We start from the raw sequence: 22,893 nt of genomic DNA, 5'->3' as shown, positions 1-22,893 counted from the left end.
TATTCCTCCCTTGCATCTTAACCGATCAAATTCAGACGGTACACAAACACAAAAGAGCGACTGTGTTGCCTGACGAACGACCGAGCTCGGGTACCACTAGGAGTACTCTAGAAGGAGAACTTGAACACCATGTGATGCCTGTACACCTTCCCCGGCCGAACGATCTGCGACGGGAAGCTTGGCGGTTCACGGCGTCGGGGAACCCCTGCGTCTCCAGGCAGAGCGCGCCGTAGCGGTCGTTAGACCTTGCCGCCCTTCCCCCTCACGCCGCTGAGCCCGTTGGCCGTGTAGAACTGCACCCCGGGCTGGTCCGCGCACAGCTCCATCGCTCTGCCGGACGCGCCGTCCCGGACGACCGCCGCCCGCCGCAGGCCCCCGCCGTCCACGACGTAGTTGATGCCGTACCCATTGACGCCCCGGCTCAGGAGCCCCCGATGCGCGAGCCCACGGTCGCCGGCCTGCGGAAGTCGTAGGGCGTGCCGGCCACGGGCGCGAGGCGGCCCGTCGGGATGAGCGCGGCGTCCACGGGCGTGTACCGGGAGGCGAAAAGGCGGATCTCCTCGCCGAGGACGCTGCCGCTGCCGTGGCCGCCGAGGTTCCAGTAGGCGTGGTGTGCCAGGTTCACCGGGGTGGCCTTGCCCCGCGCCGTCGCGTTCATGCACACGCTTAGTACGTGCGGGCTCGAGAGTTGGTACGTCACGTGCACGTCCACGTCGCCTGGAAACCCTGTTCAAGTTCAGCTACTTCGTTAAAATCAGAAGTGAAGATCGGGGAGATTCCGATCGGGGAGGGGACTCAGGTGCGGTTTCCATGTCACGTTGTTTTGGTCGGCAGGGGATTGAGTCCCGAGGCGGAGGCGCGGCGTGAAGCGCAGATCAAGGCGGAGGAGGAGAGAGAACGTCGGGAAGGGAGGCGGATTAAAGCTGCGGCACGGAGCGGAGCGGCCATTCCCTCCCCTCTCGATGAAAACCACCTCCCTTATCTCTCACGAGCAAGCTCTCCGAAGGCGGGCGGTCATGGATTCCTGGAAGCAGAGACTCGAGAGGAGGGCTCTGGTGATAGCCAACGACGACGAAGAGAAGCTGGCGAAGCTGAGGGAGATCATCTCCAGGTTCTCGACGGAGAACAATCTGAAGGAGGCGGCGGGGTGTGCCTACCGGAGGCTCACCGAGGCGGAGGACTGGCGCCTCACTCTGTCAGGCGAGCCGGTGGGGGCGCTCCGAATGCTGTTGTGGGCGATGGAGGAGGCGGAATCAGACGATCAGATGCAGGCCATGAAGTGGATCGCGTTTTGTTCGCGTCGCACCGTCCCTGCGGATCCACCTGGATTCGTGGTCGGCGCGGTGATGGGTCTCCCCGCCCCAGCTCTGGTGGCGCCCAGGGCTGCAGTGGTGGAGAGGCGGCCAGATCTGGGGCGCGCCGAGGACAGGAGGGGGATGAAGCTTGGGATGAAGAAGAAGATCCAGAAGAAGATGCCGTTGGTTCTGAGGAGGTCACCGCGCTTCCCTCGCCGTTCCCCACGCCTGCTCGGTCTCGCTCGCTCCCAGGGACGGGAGTAGGGGCCTCGCCGGTGGGCGGCCGCTTCTGGCTGCTCGCCGGTGAGGTTTCCGACGAGGAGACTGGGCTCCCGTTGGATCTGCAAGGTACGATCCCCCCTATTTCCAAATATGGCAGTGAACCTACATCGATAGGTGATAATAGAAGTAATAATAAGAAAAAAAAGCGGCTGATAGCTACAAAAATCATAGAAAGTAGCGATGAGAAGTGTGTTAACAGCCCTGCTCATGGGAAAAAAAGAGAGAGATGCTCGCCCCTGATCAGGTTTTACTGGGAAGGGAGGTTGTTAATAAAATGAGTAGAATTCAATATGCCCAAATTCCAGATTTCTAGTCTAATGAGGCAAACTATATAGAGGAAATGGAAATCACCAATGGCTTGGGTTGTTGTGTGGGGGATTACTCTGCCAGAGAAAGAGAATTTGGGGAAAGTGAGATATGGGGGCAAAATGGGCAACGGGGAGAAACGCCTTTGGTAAATACGCTTTCTGAAAGTTTTGGCAGTATAAATAAAGCGCCTCTCTCCCTGTGGGGGGAAGAGTGTGACCCCCTGGAGGATTTAGGGTTTCCACCTCTTCCGCCGCCACCAGAAAGAGAGAAAGTAGAAGAGATGAACAGAGGTTTTGGGAACAATCGTGGAGGGGGAAGATTCAACCGTGGTGGTAGAGATGGCTTCCATTACAGAAAGAAAGAAGAAGATGTGGACAGATACAAAGGCACTTTCTCTCAGATTGGTAGTTCAATATCCACCATTGGGACTTCTAGCTACTAGGGGAATGGAGGCGGGACGCAGCTCCCAGATGCTGGTAGAACTACAGAAGACAAAGATAGAGAGGGGGCAAGCCAGAGGCTAACAGAGCCGGATCTGAGGACAAAGGTAAAGATCCTGCCCCTGGTGTCATTCCCCCTCCTGAATTTCTTCAACAGCAACAGTGGTTTGGGGCTCTCCTTGCCCAGATGGCACATCAGGGGGTTGGCATGGTAACTGGAGCTGACAAGCAGCAAGAGGAGGGGAAGATGATTGAGGGTGAGAGAGAGAAAGGGATACAAAGCAGAAAGGTTAGCTACGGAGGAGATATGGATAATGGTTCTGGATCCAGGCAAAGCCAAAGTGCTTGGGGGGGGAAGCAGATTTCCACAGAGAGAAGGCCCTGATCTAGGAAAAAGTGGGAACAACTTCAGAATTCCCTGTAATAAGTGCAAAGATTCAGACATCAACCTAGAGATTGCAAGCTTCCTAACTGTATCATCTATGGAAAAAATTCTCACATCACTGAAGATTGCAACTGGATGAAACAGATTAAGCCCCTGCCTAAATATGTCGGATATGCAGCCAGAGGTTTGGGAGTGCTCTTGGTTCAAAATTCCAAGGAGGTGGTGAGTAGTGAGTAGATTAACCTGATGGGAGTTGTCACTATTGCCTCTGGGGAGATCAATGAGACACAATTCTTGGAGGGGTTTAACTACATGTTCAAATGGGACTGGCAATGGAGATGCAAAAAACATGGAGACATGGCTTATCTCATGAGGTTCCCCAACAAGAGCAGACTGATTGAATTACACAAGTTTGGAAACTTTAACCTGCTGGGGACAAAGGCTGTCATAAATGTGGATAGTTGGACCTATGATACACAAGCCATAGGAAAGTTGCACACTATGTGGGTGAAATTTGGCAAAATGCCTGAGTGTTTCAGACATTTTTTTGGGGCTTGTGAAGTAGCTGCCACTGTTGGCCCAGTCCTGGAGATAGATACGACAACAATTTTGCTAGAAAAAATCAGAGCCAGGGTGGGAGTGAGAGATTTTGAAAAAATTCCTACACATACTGAAGTAACTGAGAAATACCTCATGATATACAGAGTCACCTTGGAACTTGAAAAGGTGGTGGAACAGGAGTGGTATGAAGATAAGAGGAAACATATGGATGTTGAAACAGACAGAGAATGTGAAACTGCAGACATGAGGAAAAAGATCAAGATTGGTGGAGTAGATGCTGAAGGAAACAAAGAAAACATCTCCCTGGGAAGTGTGGGACTCAAGCAATTTGAGGAAATGAGGAAAAAATGAAGAGATCATGAACATTCAGAAAGAATATCTAGCTGAGGTTGGCTTGAGGAAAAAAGTTGAAGCTGATTTAGATAGACTGATACATAGAATTCAAGAGATGGAGGAAGACAATAACAAACAAGAAACCTGGAGGGCTGTGGAAGAAAAGAAATACACTTCATGGGAAGAGGAGAAGAGAGCTAGGATGGATATTATCAAGAAGCAGCAAGTGATGATAGACAAATGCATAGAAAAAGTAGACCAGTGGGATGAAAAAGAGATCTTTGGAGATGATATGGGAGAGAAAAATGACTCTGATAAAGATAATATTCAAGATCCTCTGATAGAAGACAATTACACTGAACCAGTAGATTATAATGCTAGCCAGGATTCTGTGGAATCTCTGGGATCAAAACTGGGGATCTCTGATAAAGAGAAGAAAGAAAAAGACAAAGAAGGACCAACCAGAAGAAGTGACAGAAATCTAGACAAAAAGGACTCCAAGATTGAAGATCTGGCTAAGGAGAGAGCTACTGACAAGGATAACTATGGTAAGTCCCAACCCTTACTAAGGATCAAATCTCTTTGTTTGAAATGGCAGAGAAAGTGGGGGTGGAGCTGGGGTGTACTATTGACCTGGTCAGCCAAAACCTAGACCTGATCTCCAATATGGAACAGGCTAGAAGAGATATATATCTACAAAACATAAGAAATCAAGAGGAAAAAGAAAAAAAATGAAAGTTCTCCAAATCTAATTGATATTGGAGATGCTAAACTAGAAGAACTATGCTCAGGTCATGATCACTCTGATACAGAAATGGATCTTGATTACTATGACACCTTGAGGAAAATATTCTCTAGTAATAAGAAAAATAAGATTGGCACCTCAGCTGCTAGTGCTGGGAAGCTTGCTATATCTTTTAGGGGAGGGAGAAAGAAGAAAAAGAAACAATGAAAGGAATATTTTGGAATGTGAGGGGGATTAGACAGGACACAAAGAAAAACTTTATCAGAGAGGCAATCATAGAAAAAAAAATTAGATTTTGTTGGCCTTTTGGAGACCATTAAGGGTGACTTTACAAAAAATGAATTGCACAACCTTGCTGGGGGAAAAATTTTCTCTGGGAATGGATTGCCCCTCGAGGCAAATTTGGAGGAATATTGGTAGGAATTAATAATGATAATTTTGACTTGATACAAGTGGAAAAAGGCACATATTTTATCAGAACACTACTTTTTGATAAAAAGCTAAGTTTAGTTGGAACTTGGTGACTGTCTATGGTTGTTGAGGATATAGACCTTAGAGTCACCCGCCAGGAGGGGCCGGGTTACTCGTACGGTCATTGCCAGAAGCCCGGAGCCAAGTTTCAAGACGATGGGCCAGAGATGGGCTGAGACCCGGATATGGCTTAAGGCCCGTACTTACAATCATTATTATAGTAGAACTTGTAGCGTAAGGCAAGCATAGTTTAGAGTCCGAGCCGGACACTCCTGTGAGCCGGCCGGGACTCTAAGGGCTGCTGGGCGTGTTCCTCCCTATATAAAGGGACGACCCGGCAGCGGTTTAAGGGCGACAACAATCTCATCGAGAGCCGGGCATAGCTGTTTAGCTCCCTGGCGATCGTAACCCTAATCAATATCACCTCAAACTGGACGTAGGCTTTTACCTTCACCGTAAGGGGCCGAACCAGTATAAACCCTCGTGTTCCTTGTCCCACATAACCCCTTCAAGCTTCCTAGTTGCGATGGCTCCACGACTAAGTCCTAGCTCGAGGACATCTGCCGTGATAATTCCACGACAGTTGGCGCCCACCGTGGGGCCAGCGCACGGTGGATTTGAGTTCTTGAAGGGCAGCTTCGAAGGGCTCAAGGGATATGCTGTGGGCCGGATGACCAAGAGTCGTCGCGGCAAGCTTTACATCGACAATGCAAACTGGGGCCCCGACGCCGGCTCAATTGAGTACGGGTACCGGGTCCCCTTCGGCGGAATTCACGTTTTCATTGGCAAGATTGGTGAGCCAGGCCCAGAGCCGGGTCTCTGAGCTGATCTCATCGAGACGGCTCAGCTTGCGCAACCCGCCCAGGCCCGGCCTGCCTTAAGGCGCGCCTTTGTGGGATGCATCCATGGAGGGCCCTCTGATCCATCTGGGTCTGGGGATGAGGTGGCCGGCGGCTCTGACGGCGAGTCGGCCACTGATGAGTCAAACTCGTTGTACCAACTTCAAGATGGCAGGCTCATGGGTTGTTCCGATGGCGACAGTATTCCGGACCTTTTTGAGCCGCCAAGTCAGGTTGGAGTTTTTATGGCTGGTGCGCAGCCTGTTCAGAACCCCGCTGCTGGATCGGGAAACCCGGTGCCTTCTCCGGCTCAGGTGCTAATGGATCTGACGGACAAGATGACGGCCCTGTTAACCGCCACAGTTGACCCGGCAGATCAAGCTCAGCATGATGCGGAGGTGGCGCAGTTAAAATTGGATCTGATAAAAGCTAAAGAGGATCTTGCAGCAGAAGGGATCAGGCTGGCTGCGGAGCGGGCGGCTCTCGACGCCCGGACTCAGCTGATTCAGGCGCAGTCCTTCCAACTCACGATGGATCAGAACGCGGCCAATGAGGTCATGAGAAGGAGGCATCAGAAGGCCCAGTCTCGACTCCCACCGGTTTACGATCCACGCAATCTCTTCAACACGCTGGGTGCAGGGTCTAGTAACCCGCCAGGGGTCATTGCGCCCGGGTCTGGACCCCTTACTCAGCCACGGGTGATGGGGCCTCCCCAGGTGCCCCCTGCCCCGCCTCAGTATGTGCCAATACCCCCGGGTCATTATGATAACCCGCTGGAGAACATGGTGGCTGTGGCAGCACGACTGGCGGCTCTCCCCGTTGACGGCGATTCTCCGGCGGCCATCGAAACTCGCCGGGTCAGGGAACTCCTGCAGACGGCGCTGGCGCAGCAAGAGGCGTACTCCTACAGCCGGGACAGGATCCACTCGACTCCTCGTCCAGGCCAGAGCCCGAGTTATAGCCGGCACATGGTCTCGGCAACCGGCTCAAGCAACGTCCGACTCCATGACCCGCCCCCTGGCCATGGCCCGGCTCACAATGGAGCCTTTTACGCAGCGGACCAAGCACGGCAAGAGGCGGAGCAAGCGCCCCAATTGACGGCTTACCAGACCCCACCGGCTTATCCAACGACTTCCGTTGATGTGGGTATCCCTACCAGGACCGGGGGTGTCCCTTGTTTGGTGCCAGCTATCCGTAATGAACGTCTACCCAAGGACTTCAAAGGCCCTAGGAAGGTGCCTAACTATACAGCTGATTTACAGCCTGCAGCCTGGATTGAGAGTTATGAGATGGCTATGGAATTGCTGGAGGTCAGTGAGGCGGCCATGGCCAAGTATTTCACCATCATGTTAGATGGAACTGCCCGCACGTGGTTGAAAGGGCTACCACCGAATTCCATTGGGTCTTGGGCTGAGCTGAAAGCCCGGTTCATCCAAAACTTCAAAGATACCTGTAGGCAGTCTATGTCAATTGTGGATTTGACTAACTGTAAGCAGCAGGAGGGTGAATCCACGACCCATTGGGTTCGCCGGGTCAAGGAGATCATACATTCATCAGATAAGATGGATGCCGGCTCTGCAGTCTTAATGTTGGAACAGAACTGTCGCTTTGTGCCCCTAAAGATGAAGCTTGGGCGGCTTAAGCGCGACTGCACAGATATGGGTACATTAATGGCGGCTCTTGTCAAGTACGCCGATTCCGATGGTACCAAGGATCCCCCTTCAGATGATGAAAGGACAGGGAAGGGAAAGAAGAACGACAATGGCAAGGGTCCTCAGTTTAACCCGGGGAACCCAGGAGGAGGCAAGCGCAAGGCCGATGGCAGCCTAGAATTTGTAGCCAATGCCAACTCCCAAGGTAATAACCAGCGACGCAAGGGGAGGCCCCCTCCCCGAGGTGGCGGATCAGGTCCGACGCTGGAGCAGCTGTTGAATGAACCTTGTCCAAGGCATGGCTCTAGAGAGAAGCCAGCGACTCATCTGTGGAAGGATTGCGCGATCATGAAGGCCTTTAAGAATTACAATGGCCCGGGCGGCGGTTCAGGTGCTGGCGGCTTTCATGGCCCGGGCGGCGGCTCAAATTCCTGTCCTCAGAACGGTCAAGGGGGCTTTAATCAACAGTCTGGTCAGGGTCATCAACAGCAGCAGGGGGGTTATCAGACCAATCCAAAGCAGCTAAGCGGTGGACAGTATCATGTATTTACCACTAGTCTGTGCAAGCGAGATCAGAAGATTCACAAGAGGGCTGTGAATGCTGTTGAGCCGGCAGTCCCACGCTACTTACGATGGTCTGAGCAGTCCATAGTGTGGAGTAGGGAGGATCATCCTCCTCGGGTGGATAACCCGGGCCACATGGCCTTAGTGGTGGCTCCTCAAGTGGGAGGATATAAGTTCACAAAGGTGCTCATGGATGGAGGCAGCAGCATCAACATCCTCTATTATGAGACTTTCCGTCGTATGGGGTTGGTTGATAAGAACCTCAGTCAGTCCAACACTATCTTTCATGGTGTGGTACCTGGTAAGTCGGCTTATCCAGTCGGCAAGATCGAATTGGAAGTGGCTTTTGGTGATGAGAACAACTACAGGGTGGAGAAGTTGACCTTTGAGGTGGTCAAGATACGAAGTCCATACCATGCTATATTTGGACGACCGGCTTACGCCAAGTTCATGGCACGGCCGTGTTAGGTGTACTTACAGCTCAAGATGCCGGGTCACAATGGGACCATTACGGTTCACGGCAGCCGGAAGGTGGCTCTGGAGTGTGAGGAAGGTGATGCAGCTTATGCAGAGTCTGTTTGTGCTACAGAGGAGTTGAAGTTTTACAAAGACAATGTTGACCCAACAGACATGACCTCTCTGAAGAAGCCGACTACGGAGACTGAGCCGGCGATGAAATTTAAGTCGGCTGAGGAAACTAAGCTTGTTGATTTTGTTCCAGGAGATTCATCTCAGCAGTTTAGCATCAGTGCCAATCTGGATCCAAAATAGGAAAGCGCGCTCATCGAGTTCATCCGTGAGGATAGGGACATCTTCGCGTGGAAACCTTCTGACATGCCAGGTGTACCTAGAGAACTCGCTGAGCACACTCTCAATGTTGATCCGAAATTTAAGCCGGTCAGACAGTTCCTTCGGCGGTTTAATGAAGAGAGGCGAAAAGCTATTGGTGAAGAAGTGGCCCGGCTCTTGGCGGCCGGGTTTATTGTGGAAGTTTTTCACCCAGAATGGTTGGCTAACCCGGTGCTCGTACTCAAGAAGAACGGCACCTGGCGGATGTGTGTGGACTACACGGATTTGAACAAGGCGTGTCCGGCTGATCCTTTTGCCCTCCCCCGTATTGATCAAATCATTGATACTACGGCAGGTTGTGCACGCTTAAGCTTCTTGGATGCTTATTCCGGGTATCATCAGATTAAGATGGCAGTTAAGGACCAGGAGAAGACGGCGTTCATCACTCCCTTTGGAGCCTTCTGCTATGTGTCTATGCCCTTTGGGCTCAAGTGTGCACAGGCGACTTACCAGCGTTGTGTACAGAATTGTCTTTCTAAACAGATCGGGCGCAATGTTCACGCTTACGTGGACGATATTGTGGTTAAATCCATCAAAGAGGAAACCCTGATAGATGATTTAAGGGAAACCTTTGATAATCTCCGGGTCTATAAGATGATGCTTAACCCGGCCAAGTGTGTTTTTGGTGTTCCTGCAGGCAAACTATTGGGCTTCTTGGTTTCTGACATAGGCATTGAGGCTAACCCGGAGAAGATCAAGGCCATCACCTCCCTGGCTAAGCCGGCGTGTATAAATGACGTTCAGCGCTTGGCGGGTCGCATCGCTGCTTTAAGCCGGTTTATAAGCCGTTTGGGTGAAAAGGCCATGCCCTTATATCAGTTGATGAAGAAAACTGATAACTTTGTCTGGAATGATGCAGCTAATACCGCTTTTGAAGAGTTGAAGAAGCAGCTGGCAGAGCCCCCGGTCCTTGCTGCTCCGGTTGATAAGGAGCCCTTACTACTGTATGTGGCGGTGAACGCACGAGCAGTCAGCGTGGCTATTGTGGTGGAGCGCAAGGAGGCGGGTAAGGAGAATCCGGTTCAGCGGCCGGTTTATTATGTCAGCGAAGTGCTCATTGAGTCCAAGCAGCGGTACCCGCATTGGCAGAAACTTGTGTATGGTGTGTTCATGGCGAGCCGGAAGCTTAAGCATTATTTTCAGGGTCATCCCATCACTGTGGTCAGTTCTGCCCCTCTTGGTGATATCATTCAAAACAGAGAGGCCACAGGGAGAATTGCTAAGTGGGCTATAGAACTTGGACCCCATGGTCTCAAATATGTGCCACGCACTGCTGTTAAATCTCAGGCCTTGGTGGATTTCATCAACGATTGGACAGAATCACAAGTGCCCGAGCAGAAGCCGGATAACACATATTGGACTATTCACTTTGACGGGTCCAGGCAGTTGGAGGGCTCGGGGGCTGGTGTTGTATTGGCTTCCCCTAAGGGTGACAAGTTCCATTATGTGCTACAGTTGATGTTTCCTTGCACTAACAATGCGGCTGAATACGAGGCTTTGCTCCACGGTCTTCGGGTGGCTAAGGAGATGAGTTTAAGCCGGGTAAGGTGCTTTGGTGACTCAGACTTGGTGGCTCAACAAGTATCAGGCACGTGGGATTCTAAGGATCCTCTCATGGCGGCTTATCGCCGCGAGGTTGATGCCATTGCTGGGCACTTTCAGGGATACCAAGTGGAGCACATTGATCGCAGGAAGAACGAGGCGGCTGATGCTTTAAGCCGGCTAGGCTCTCAGCGAAAGCCGGTGCCGCCTAACACTTTCCTGGATGTCCTGTATAACCCTTCAGTTAAGTTGCCTATAGAGGAGGACTTGGCAATCCCTGACCCGGAGGCACGACTGGTGGCGGCTCTTCATGTCATACCAGACTGGACAATGCCATATCTGGCTTATATAACCCGGGGAGAGTTGCCTGAGGATGAAACTTTGGCCAGGCAAATAACCCGGCGGGCTAAGTCAATGATCGTCATCGATGGCGAGTTACATCATCGCAGTGTTTCAGGGGCATTTCAACGTTGTATCTCCCCTGAGGAAGGCCAAAAGATCTTGCGGGAGATCCATGAAGGGGATTGTGGCCATCATGCCGGCTCAAAATCCCTTGTAGCCAAGGCTTTCCGTCATGGTTTTTATTGGCTGACGGCTCATGCTGATGCAGAGGACTTTGTCAGTAAATGTGATGGTTGCTAAAGGTTCTCACGACGGGCTCATGTGCCGGCTCAGGAGTTGAGGATGATCCCAATCACTTGGCCCTTTGCGGTCTGGGGGCTGGATATGGTTGGGCCCTTTAAACGGTCCAAGGATAAGAAGACCCACCTCCTGGTGGCAGTTGACAAATTCACAAAGTGGGTGGAAGCCGAGCCAGTTAGCAAGTGCGATGCAGCCACGGCGGTTCAATTTATGAAAAAGGTGATTTTCCGCTTTGGTTTTCCACACAGCATTATAACTGACAATGGCACCAATCTCTCCAAGGGCGCCATGGAGGAATTTTGTCAACGAGAGCATATCCGACTTGATGTTTCTTCAGTGGCTCATCCTCAATCCAATGGTCAAGCTGAGAGAGCTAACCAGGAAATTCTGAAGGGCATCAAGCCCCGGCTTTTGGTCCCTTTGCAACGGACGCCGGGTTGTTGGGTGGAGGAGTTGCCCTCCGTCTTATGGAGCATCAACACTACTCCTAACAGGTCTACAGGCTTCACGCCTTTTTTCATGGTTTATGGAGCAGAAGCAGTCCTCCCCAGTGACATCCGTCACGATTCACCTCGCGTGGCGGCTTATGTTGAGACGGATAATGAACAGGCGCGCCAAGATGCTCTGGACTTGTTGGACGAACAGCGTGATGTGGCAGCAGCCCGTTCAGCGATTTACCAACAAGACCTGCGCCGTTATCATAGTCGCCGGGTCAAATCCCGGGTCTTCCAGGAAGGCGACCTTGTGCTCCGGCTCATCCAGGATCAAACAGATGCACACAAGTTATCCCCGCCTTGGGAAGGGCCCTTTGTGGTCAGTACGAACTTGCACAACGGGTCATATCACCTCATTGACATTCGGGAGCACAAAGATTCACGTAAGTCGGAGGAGGAGACCCGTCGGCCGTGGAACATAGCTCAACTTCGGCCTTACTACACTTGAGCTACCGGCTCTCGCGGTGTACATATTTGTCTCAGCCATGTATATATTATGATAAGCAATAAAGCAGGACCTCTGTCCTTTTTCCTCCTCCAAACATGCATGTGTTGTTTTCTGCAAGCTTACATGGTGACTTATAGGAGGATCCGGCTTGTGATCGTATTCGAATCTAGCCGTAAGCATTAAAGTCACTTGGGGGCTTCCTATTCAAACATGGGTCGTATTCGAACCAAAGAGAACATAGCTGTCGATACCCATTTGATTGGCAAAGTGCCGAGCTCATTGGGAGGTTATCTTTGGTCATATTTGAATCATAGTTTAACCCCTCTGAGAACCGACGTGGATCGTATTCGAATCAGCGTCGTTAAACAATTTTAAATCACTTGGGGGCTTCCTGTTCAAACATAGGTCGTATTCGAACCAAAGAGAACATAGCTGTCGGTACCCTCTTGATTGGCATCGCCACACCCACTGGGGGCTATGTGATCGTATCCGAATCTTAGCTTAACCCCTTTGGGCCGGGTTTCTGGTCGTATTCGAACCGGAAGCCCCTAAGTTCTTATATTTTGTCACAAGTTTACTCTGATTACGTCAAGGTGTGTACTGCCGGGTCTCACTTGCCGGCTTAATTTTGGTTTATCTTGTTAGTTGAACATCATGGATGTCATCAAGACAAGTAAATTAGAGTTAAGGTACCAACCGTGCTACCCGGGTTATTTAAACCGGAAGTATACTTGCAGGCCGTTAAGTGTGTTATCACGGCTATGTTCAGAGTATAATTATGGACGAGTCTTTTTTGATTCGTATTCCGGGTTATCCATCTCAAACACCTGATTCTCAGGGCGGTAAGCCGCCTTGAGACTTGTGATTTGCCTTTCTATGCAGATACTTAAAGGCACCTTTTAAGGTTGAGAAGAACAAAGGGATGGTTATGACCCGGAGAAACATCAAAGGGATAACTTCAAGGGATTTCAGCATTCATTACGTGCACGATGGCACGGCAGAGATAAATTGTTGCACCTATTCTATTACAAAATTCATCAAGTCTCAAGGATGGAGCATTGTTCGGTGAACCGCCAGCCGATTTATGATGCCTGCTGAGTCGAAGTCTCCGGCTCGTTCCTGTCCTCTCCTCCGGCTGATCCCAAGACTTGGAAAGTTGATGACTTCCAGTCGATGCCGCGGAGAGCTTCGAATTGGGCTTCTTCATCAATTAACCCCGCCGGGTCAATCTCTGGGGCAAAGGTGTGCTGACGAGCCGGCAGAATTAAACTCAGGTCTTCATAGCGAGGGGTTGGAATCCTCTGATTCTCCGCATTGTAGCCCGGCTGGTACTTGGTTAGATCAGTGTCGTCCCCGATAAGGGTGGCCACCGGGCGTACAGCCTTCACGCACGCTGCGAAGTCCTTCTAATCGAACGCTGAGCCGTCTTCCTTCAGGCTTGGATAACCCAGGGCGATGTCCGCCGGGTCTAGCTCCGGCAGAAATGCCTTGGCCCGGCTCAGCGCGGCGATCGCTCCGGCTCTTGCAGAGGCCCGTCGCAGCTCTTGGATCTGCTGAGGCAGAACGGCGAGCCGGCGCAGGACTTCGGCCAGATGAGTTGGCACCTCGTTGGATAGGGCCACCACAGCTAAGGCACGCTGTGACCCGGTGTAGAGCTGTTCCACCAGGGTGTACACGGCCTTTAACTTGGTGACCACGCTCTGGTTGAGGTTGGCACTCCTAGGACCTGTTTAACAGAGTCAGATAAGCCGGTGACAAGGATGAATCATGACATATACTAACTTGATGAAAGCCGGTGAGACGACTTACCGAAGATAGCAGCCACCATTTGGGAAACCTAGCGCTTTAGGCCGGAGAGCTCGGCGGTCTTCTCAGCGAGAGCCTTCTCCGCCTGTTCCGCCCGGGTCACCAGTGCGGCCTTCTCTTCGACCCAGGCTTTTCTTTCAGCATCAAACTCGGTCTTCAATTTTTCTTGAGTGGCGATGCTGGATACAAACTTGGCATTTGCCTTCCGGGTCTCCATCTCCTGCATCTTCAGCCGGCTCTTGAGATCCGCAAGATCCGCCTCTAGTTTCTTGCCAGCAGCCTGCATATATTTCCGGGTTAATTAACAGTCATCATATAAGTCCCAAGCGTTTTCCAAGCAAAGACACTTGGCACTTGGGGGCTAATGCATGTTGAACGTATCTATCTACATACTGCCGGCTCAATTGAGTAAGCCGGAACCTAAGTCTACAACATATTCAAGTATAAGTCGTCGACTTGGGGGCTAGCATGGCAAAGGTAATTATGCAGTAAAGTAAGAAGGCAGCAGAAGGATACCTCAGATTTTTGTTGGATCTGGTTGACCATGGCAACCTCGGCGTCCCGGCTCTTGTGTACTTGGCTGATGTAGCCAGAGACGAGCTCTCCAATGCTCAAGTCGGTGTAGCCGGAGAGGTCCAGGTTCACCCGGTGGGGCTGCAGCAACTCCCCCTTCGCGGAGCATTTGGCCAATGCGGTCGGTCTCCCCGGCTCAACGAATTCCGTCCGGGTGATTACCACGTCCGGGTCGTCTGCTGGTGGAGCTGAGCCGGAGGCCTACGGATTAACCAAAGCTTCGGTTGTTGCCTTGGTGGTCGGGGCAGGGGCCTCAGGCGCCGTGTCCATTGGAGTGGCGGCTTCGGGGGCGGAGGCAGTTGGCGGTTCTTGGACTGTCACCGCCGGCTCAGGCAAGTCCGGCACTCCGGCCGACTTGGTTTTCTTCACCCTCTTGGTGAGCTTTGCTTGAGCACTGAAAGAACAACAAAGGTTAGTACAAAGCATATGAGTAGAGATCAGAACGACATGAGATGATTGTTGTTACCCAGGCGCGGTCTTGAAAGCCAGCAGATATGACTGCATGGAGTCACCTGAAGAGGGGGAGGTCTCCTGATAATTGGAGTCAGAAGAGTTGAGTGGCTGACGGATAACACCCGCCAATGGATGAAAAGTGTACAAGTGAGAAAAAACCTCAGTGCGACGCTTCCTTGTTGCGTCGGGTAACCCGGCGGAGAGGTCAGTGTCCTTGCGGGCCCGGGTGTGACGCCGGCTTTCGTGAACCTACTGCTTCAAAAGAAATTGAGGGTCTTGATGAGCTAAAGGATGTGAAAAGCTTGCTTTCCGGGTTACTCTTCGGACTTTCAGCTGTGGCAAGGGCTCCGAGTCGGAGGAAAGTGACATTACCTCTTCAACCACCGGGTTACTGGCGCTGGTGTCATCCTGTCAATGAACAAGTGTTGATAAGGCGGACAGCAACAAACAACGAATATAGCAAGAAGTTAAAGGTTTTAGGGTTACCTCTGACTCGGAGCTCTCGCTTAATTGCATTAGCTCCGAAGCAGTGGGTCTGCTTCCCTTTTTGCGAGGGCCGGCTTTCTTGGCGGCTTTCTTCGCCTTCCTGGCCTTCTTGGCCGCTTCATGGTCATATTTGACCCGCCAGAACTTATCATCAGCCTGAAAGATACAATGATTGATTCTTAAAACGGTTCAGTTAAAGGATATACACAGACGAAGATAAAAGTTAAAGTCAGCGGCTTACCGCTGGGGCTGGATTGGTCTTGCAGAAGGGGGCTAACCCGGTTCTTCCGCAATCTGCCAGGCTCTCGTTTAGAAGAGCCTTGGTCTCTTCCTCTGCAACGTCTTCTGGAAGACCATTGCGACTGTGCCTCTGCGGGTCATCCTTTCGCCCGGTGTACTCACACATTAAACCGGGGCGGCGGCTTAATGGGATCACCCGCCATGAGATCCAAACCCGGACCAGGTCAATTCCGTTCAGACCGTTGCCTAGCAGGGCCTTGATTTTATTGATAGTTGGAAGCAGAGGCTGGCGTTCCGCTGCAGTCAGTTTGTCCGACAGCGGATGAGTCGGCTCTAGACGTGTTGGGCGAAAGCCGGGCAGCGGGTTTTCATCAGCCGGGGACGTATCTTGGCAGTAGAACCAAGTCATATTCCAGTCCTTGGGGTGGCTCGGCGGCTCTGCATAGGGGAACAGACAGTCCCTGCGTCGTTGGATGGATATGCCACCTAGCTCCAGACTTGGCCCGTTGGCGCACTCATTTTGGCGGTTTAAGTAGAACAGCTCTCTGAAAAGCAGCAAACTGGGCTCTTCTCCAAGGTACACTTCGCAAAAGACTTGGAAGTTGCAGATGTTGGATACGGAGTTGGGTCCTATATCCTGAGGCCGTAGGTCAAAGAAGTTGAGCACGTCCCTGAAAAACTTTGAGCCGGGCGGTGCGAAGCCCCGGCTCATATGGTCTGCGAAGATCACTACCTCCCCGTCCCTTGGCTGTGGTCTCTCTTCCGACGGGTCAGGCGCACGGTAGGACATGATTTCCTTCTTAGGCAAATATCCGGACTTAACGAAATTGGCCAGGGTCTCGTCGGTGACGTTGGACCTCATCCAGTTGCAAGTGATGGGAGCCTTGGGAGGCATGGTGAAGGTTGGTGGTCTATGATAAAGAGAAAAGTGTCCGGGTTAATTATAAGCCGGAGATCTATTGTTTAAACTAAGATGGCGGCTTATGAAGGGGACTAATGATATATATTCAGATACGGTGGGTTATTTAAGCCGCAGGGGGATTCAGAGTAAATTGGTTATCCACGGCTTTACCACAGTTAAGCCGGAAGATTCTACAGAGCATGGTTTTCTTTAAACCGGAAAGTTCTACGGCGCGTGTTTTCTTTAAGCCGGAAATGTAGGCCGCCAAGATTCAATGGGTGCAGTTTTTACTAAGTGTGGTAAAACAGGTTTCACATGTTGCAGTAACTTTTTTGGATCAAAATGGTCGGGCAAAAGGAAAATTTCTAGACCTAGAAACAGCAGTGAGGGAGTACTTGGGTTCAAACAGAGTTCTTATGCAGTTCAAGGAAGGCTACTTGCGTGTAAAATGGATCTTAAACGACCACCGCACTAGTTCTATGCAGGACTAACATCAAGCAGGAGCAGTAACTAGGAGAACTACCGAACTTGCGGGCAATGGTGACGAACACGAAGAACTGGAGGAACCCTACTGCAGATCTACTCTACGGGGTGGTGAGAACTTACCGGAGCTGAAGAGGTGCGGGAGTCGCCGCCGTTTGTCTGGTCCGGGTCAGGGTGATGCAGCGGCCAAGGTTGACGAAGACCGGAGGCGAGACGACGGCGGCGGAGCACGAGCTCAGTGAGAAAGGCAGCGGCGCGAGGAGGAAGAAAGGAGCGTGAGAAGAGCCCGTCGGGCTGGCCTATTTATAAGGCGAGGTCATAAGTGGGCGCGAGATTCAAGGAGACCACGGCGTGATTATCTCCCCCCCACGACGCCTCGATTTTCGGAATGACAGTAAAAGCAAAGATCCGTTGCGGATCTGGCGGAGTAAAAAACAGACTTAATGGAGGATGACATCACGGTGGATTATCCGGAGTCCAGAGGATGACGTCACTCCGGGTTATGGCCTTCACATGAATGGTAAGCCGGAGATTTTTTTTGTCAGAAGAGTTGAAGATTGACATGAGCCGGCTCAAATCAATCTGGGGCCTAATGTTGAGGATATAGACCTTAGAGTCACCCGCCAGGAGGGGCCGGGTTACTCGTACGGTCATTGCCAGAAGCCCGGAGCCAAGTTTCAAGACGATGGGCCAGAGATGGGCTGAGACCCGGATATGGCTTAAGGCCCGTAGTTACAATCATTATTATAGTAGAACTTGTAGCGTAAGGCAAGCATAGTTTAGAGTCCAAGCCGGACACTCCTGTGAGCCGGCCGGGACTCTAAGGGCTGCTGGGCGTGTTCCTCCCTATATAAAGGGATGACCCGGCAGCGGTTTAAGGGCGACAACAATCTCATCGAGAGCCGGGCATAGCTGTTTAGCTCCCTGGCGATCGTAACCCTAATCAATATCACCTCAAACTGGACGTAGGCTTTTACCTTCACCGTAAGGGGCCGAACCAGTATAAACCCTCGTGTTCCTTGTCCCACATAACCCCTTCAAGCTTCCTAGTTGCGATGGCTCCACGACTAAGTCCTAGCTCGAGGACATCTGCCGTGATAATTCCACGACAATGGTGATGCTCAAAGAGAAGGGAAAGCAGCTTTTTTAGCTGAATTATCTAGATTGTATCAAGATAACCCTCTCCCTGTGTCATTGGGGGGGGGGGGGATTTCAATATCATTAGAAACAGTGCAGAGAAAAATAAACCTGGGGGGTGGATCACTTCAGCTTTGTTTTTAATGCTATTATTGAACATGCTGGATTAAGAGACATCCCAATCAGTGGGAGACAATTCACTTGGGCAAATAATATGCCAGACCCTACATATGAGAAACTTGATAGGGTCTTGGTATGCCCAGATTGGGAAGATTAATACCCCATGACTATGGTCACAACATTAGAAAGAGAGATTTCAGATCACACTCCACTGCTGTTGGATTCTGGTGAGCAGAGAAATGCTCCTCCCATTTTTAGATTTGAAAATGCATGGATGCATATGGAAGGATTTAAGGAATTTGTGGAAAAAAACTGGGAGGTGAGGCGTAATGGATCTAGTATGGACACTTCGCAAAAAAGACTCACAAACATTAGACAAAAAATCAAAGGGTGGGTTTTAAATGCTAATGCTATGTATAGGAAAAGAAAGAAGGAATTGTTAAATATGCTGGACATGATAGATAGAAATGCAGAATTGAGAGGGATTAATGCCCAAGAAAGAATTATGCAGAAAGAATTGAGAAGGGAATTGAAAGAAATATTCAAATTAGAAGAAATCAAGTGGTTACAGAGATACAAAGATAAGGAAATCAAAGAAGGAGATTCCAATACTAGATATTATCATGCCAAAGTGAATGGGAGGAGAAGGAAGAACATGATTGTCAGGTTAGAACAGGATGAGGGTGTGATTGAGGGAGAGAAAGAACTGATTGAGTATATCACTACATTCTATAAAAATCTTTTTGGTCAAGCTGAAAACTCTACTATCAATCTCAACATACAAGGGTCTGCAGAGATCTCTCCTCAAACACAAGATGAATTCGTTAAGGACTTCTCCATGGAAGAGATTAGGGAAGTGGTGTTCTCCATGGAAAAAAAACAAAAGCCCAGGCCCTGATGGATTTGCTATTGAATTCTATCAGAACTTCTAGGATTTAATCAAGAATGATATAAAAAACATTATGGATGATTTCCACAGAGGTGTGGTTGATTTAGCTAGGTTGAGTTATGGGATCATTACCTTGGTCCCAAAGGTCAAAGATGCCAAACAGATCCAGAAATTCAGACCCATTTGCCTGTTGAATGTCAGCTTCAAAATCATCACTAAAGTCCTTATGAACAGGCTTAGTAAGGTTGTTAACCCCATCATCTCCCCCATTCAAACTGCTTTTGTGAAAGGCAGATACATTATGGAGGGAGTGGTGATCCTACATGAAGCTATAAATTCAATCAAAATGAAAAAAACAAAATGCTATGCTATTTAAGGTAGATTTTGAAAAGGCATGTGACAAAATCAAATGGCCTTTTGTCCATAAAATGCTGAAACTCAAAAACTTTCCTGACAAGTGGTGTGACTGGGTGATGCACACCATGAGGGGGGGACAAGTGGGTGTGAAGGTAAATGACAATATTGGAAAGTTTTTTAAAACTTTTAAAGGGCTTCTCTAGGGGGACTCATTATCCCCCCTATTGTTTGATTTAGCTATTGACACCCTGACCATTATTATGTACAGAGCTAGAAATGAGGGATTTATTAAAGGGGTTCTCACAGACAATCATGAAAATGGAGTGAACATGCTGCAATATGCAGATGACACCATATTCCTAATCCAGGATGATGAGGTGTCAGCGAGAAATCTCAAATTTATTCTGACTGCTTTTGAACAAATGTCAGGACTTACAATTAATTTTCACAAAAGTGACATACACCTCTTTGGAGAAGCTAAGGACAAGAAAGATATATATCAAGAGATTTTTACTTGTGCGTTTGGGGAGATGCCACTGAAATACCTAGGCCTACCAGTCCATGATAAAAGGATCAATAATGGGATGTGGAGGAATGTAACTGAGAAAATAGAGAAAAGATGTGCGTGCTGGCAAGGCAGATTGCTCAATATTGCTGGCAGAGTCACATTAGTACAGTCGTGCCTAAAAATATTCCTATATACATGATGTCTTTCTATCTGCTCCCTGTTGGAGTCAGGAAAAAAGTTGATTTCTTCAAGGCAAGACTGGTATGGCAAGCGGAAGAGGATAAAAAAAAGTATCATTTAGTTAACTGGAAAACATGCTGCCTTCCTAAACAACAAGGAGGTCTCGGGCTAATCAATCTAGAGAAATTTAACATTGCCTTGCTAGCTAAATGGATTTGGAAACTAGAAGCTGAGGAGGGACTTTGGCAAGATATCATTAGATCTAAATATATCCGGAACAAATGCTTGTCAGGCATTAAAAAAAGACAGGGGGACTCGCAATTCTGGACTAGCCTGATAAGTATCAAGAATTTAGTTTTCCCTCACATAAAAAAAACTAGGGGATGGGAGAAATACCAGATTCTGGGAAGATTGGTGGGTGGATGACAAACCACTAAAAGAGGCATACCCCTCATTGTATGCGATTAGCAATGACAGAGAAATTACTGTCAGAGGGGTGATTGAAAAAGGGTGGAATGCTATGTCTTTCAGAAGAAATATAGATGGAGGCTATGGGGGGCTGTGGGATAGCCATAAAAGAAGATGTGAGGACATATTAATGCACGGGGGCAGAGACAAGCCCATGTGGATGCTCAATGCTAACAGAATATTCACTGTAAAATCCTTATATCTACACCTAGTTCGTACTGACATGGGTTTTCCACACAAATTCCTGTGGAAAGTCAAGGTACCTGCAAAAATCAAGTTCTTTCTTTGGTTGCTAAGCAAAAAAGTATCCTTACTAGAGACACCCTATTGAAAAGAGGATGGAAAGGGGACAAACATTGTGTGTTTTGTGGACAGGAGGAAAACATTGATCATCTTTTCTTCTCCTGTTCGGTTGCCAGAATCATTTGGAATCTGGTGAGATGTTCATTTGACTTTAAGAAAACTCCCATAAACATTGACGACTGTTTCGGGGGGTGGCTAAACAATTTTAACAAAGAGAGTAAAAAACTGGTGTTGATTGGCACTTCTGCTCTGCTTTGGGCGATTTGGAATTGCCGCAATGACATTGTGTTTGATAAGAAAAAAGTAAACGACCCGATTCTGATTGTTAAACGAATATGCTGCTGGATTACTGATTGGGCAATTTTGCAGAAAAAGGGCCCAGGGAAAAGAATGCTGACGTTGGGGGCAAGACTCATCGAGCAGGTGGCAAGTGAGATCTTCAAAGCTTCGCAAGGATGGCGCTTCGGGGTTCCGCGGCTGAAGGATTAGGGAAGCTGCGACATTTCAAGAGCTTGCTGCTGCTTTTGCTTTAGATTTGTCTTCTCCTCCGTTTAGCCTTTTGTGATGGAAACTTGTAATGATCTGACTATCCGGGGGGTGGGGGGCTATGTCCCTGGCCACTCCTTGAGCGGGTTTCGCTTTTACTCTTTGTTCTGCTTCTTATTGTAAGACTTCTAGACTGCTCGTGGCTTCGGCCTGGTTTCTATAATGGAAATCGGAGGGGAAACCCTCTTTTGCTCAAAAAAAGAAGTGAAGATCTCCTATATTTGATGAAAGAGGAAATTGCACAAATACACAACTTTTGGGACTGAGGTAGCACGAAACCGCAACTCTAGGGAATTTTAACAGAAAACCAAAACTCCAGGATTAATCAGTAACAAAAAATACAAATCAACCAGTTCTATCTTACAAAAACTATCCAAATTTTGAATGGCTGGGCTAAATTGGCAGAAAATTCCCCAGATTGATCATTTAGCATGTTTTGAATTACTGAAGTTTTTTCAGTTTTCTCTGAAAACTTTTGATTTTTTTAAAGAAAATTTGACCGATTCTTACAAAAGCTGTCCAAATTTAAAAACGGCTGGCCTGAATTAGCTGGAAAAATCCCAGATTGATCATTCAAGACTGAACCCACATGTGCAATCTCCTCTCGATGAAAATGTCAAATTGTAAGGGCTCCAAATTCCTTACCTTGCTCTCCGTCGAAGCTATGATAGTACAGAGTGATGAACGGGGAGCTGCCATCGTCGCCGACGTGCTCCTTCACCGTCCATACGACCTTATCGAATCCCCGGTGACCACCTAGAGAACAACAGACAGGCAGAAAGATGATCGACCACAACTGGATCATAGGAGGAGGGGAGGGAAAATTTTCCTCTTTGTACGCGTACCGTGTAGCGTGTTATTGCCATCGTTGGGAACCAGCCGGTAGGGTTTCCCGTCCAGGGTGAACCGGGCATTGGCGATCCTGTTGGCGACGCGGCCGATCAGCCCTCCAAAGTAGGCGGTGCCATTCTGCACATGCACAGTACGCACGATCGAGATACAAAAGCAGAATCAAACTTTGTCAGCGGCTAAAGAAGAAGAACTGAACCATGCCGTGTTAGGGAAAAGGAACAGGGGCGTCTATGCATGCATGATCTTACCACATATTCAGCGACCGTATCGTAGCCCAGGATCACATCCCCCAAGTTTCCTAGTACAAGGGAACAAGAGTGAGAACCCAGTTATTTTGCAGAAGTAACGAAAGGGAACAAGAGTGAGATTTACATAACACCAAGTCCCGGAACCCTTGATTTGAAAGAAAGAAGCGTGTCATTCATGTCATTACCTCTCGAGTCGGGGAGAATCACGGACATGAGGGTGGCACCCCAGTTGGTAACCTTGATGGAGAAATCCCCCTTCGTCAGCTCGTGGACACCGACGATCTTCCTCTCGGCCGCCGCATCAGCGCGTCCGGACAGCCCAAGCGCCAGAAACCACAAGGCAAGGACAGAGACGAACAAAGCTCTCGCCATTTTCATCGCAAGGTGTATCTATTCTACAGGAGTGTCACCTTAGCAGCCAAGAAGAGCGGGAAGAAGGGTGCTGGACGGTTATACATACGGACGTGCAGGCAAAGAAGATATAAAGTGGCC

The 22,893-nt window shown here is 49.5% G+C and overlaps 1 pseudogene; it reads right to left on the bottom strand.

The window, feature by feature from the left end:
* Positions 1 to 107: 107 nt before the first annotated feature.
* Positions 108 to 22,835, bottom strand: LOC109760934 (uncharacterized; annotated as a pseudogene).
* Between the last annotated feature and the right edge of the window lie 58 nt (positions 22,836 to 22,893).

This window comes from Aegilops tauschii, chromosome 7 (assembly GCF_002575655.3).
Source record: "Aegilops tauschii subsp. strangulata cultivar AL8/78 chromosome 7, Aet v6.0, whole genome shotgun sequence".
NCBI lineage: Eukaryota > Viridiplantae > Streptophyta > Magnoliopsida > Poales > Poaceae > Aegilops > Aegilops tauschii.
This window is presented reverse-complemented; position numbering and strand designations above follow the sequence as displayed.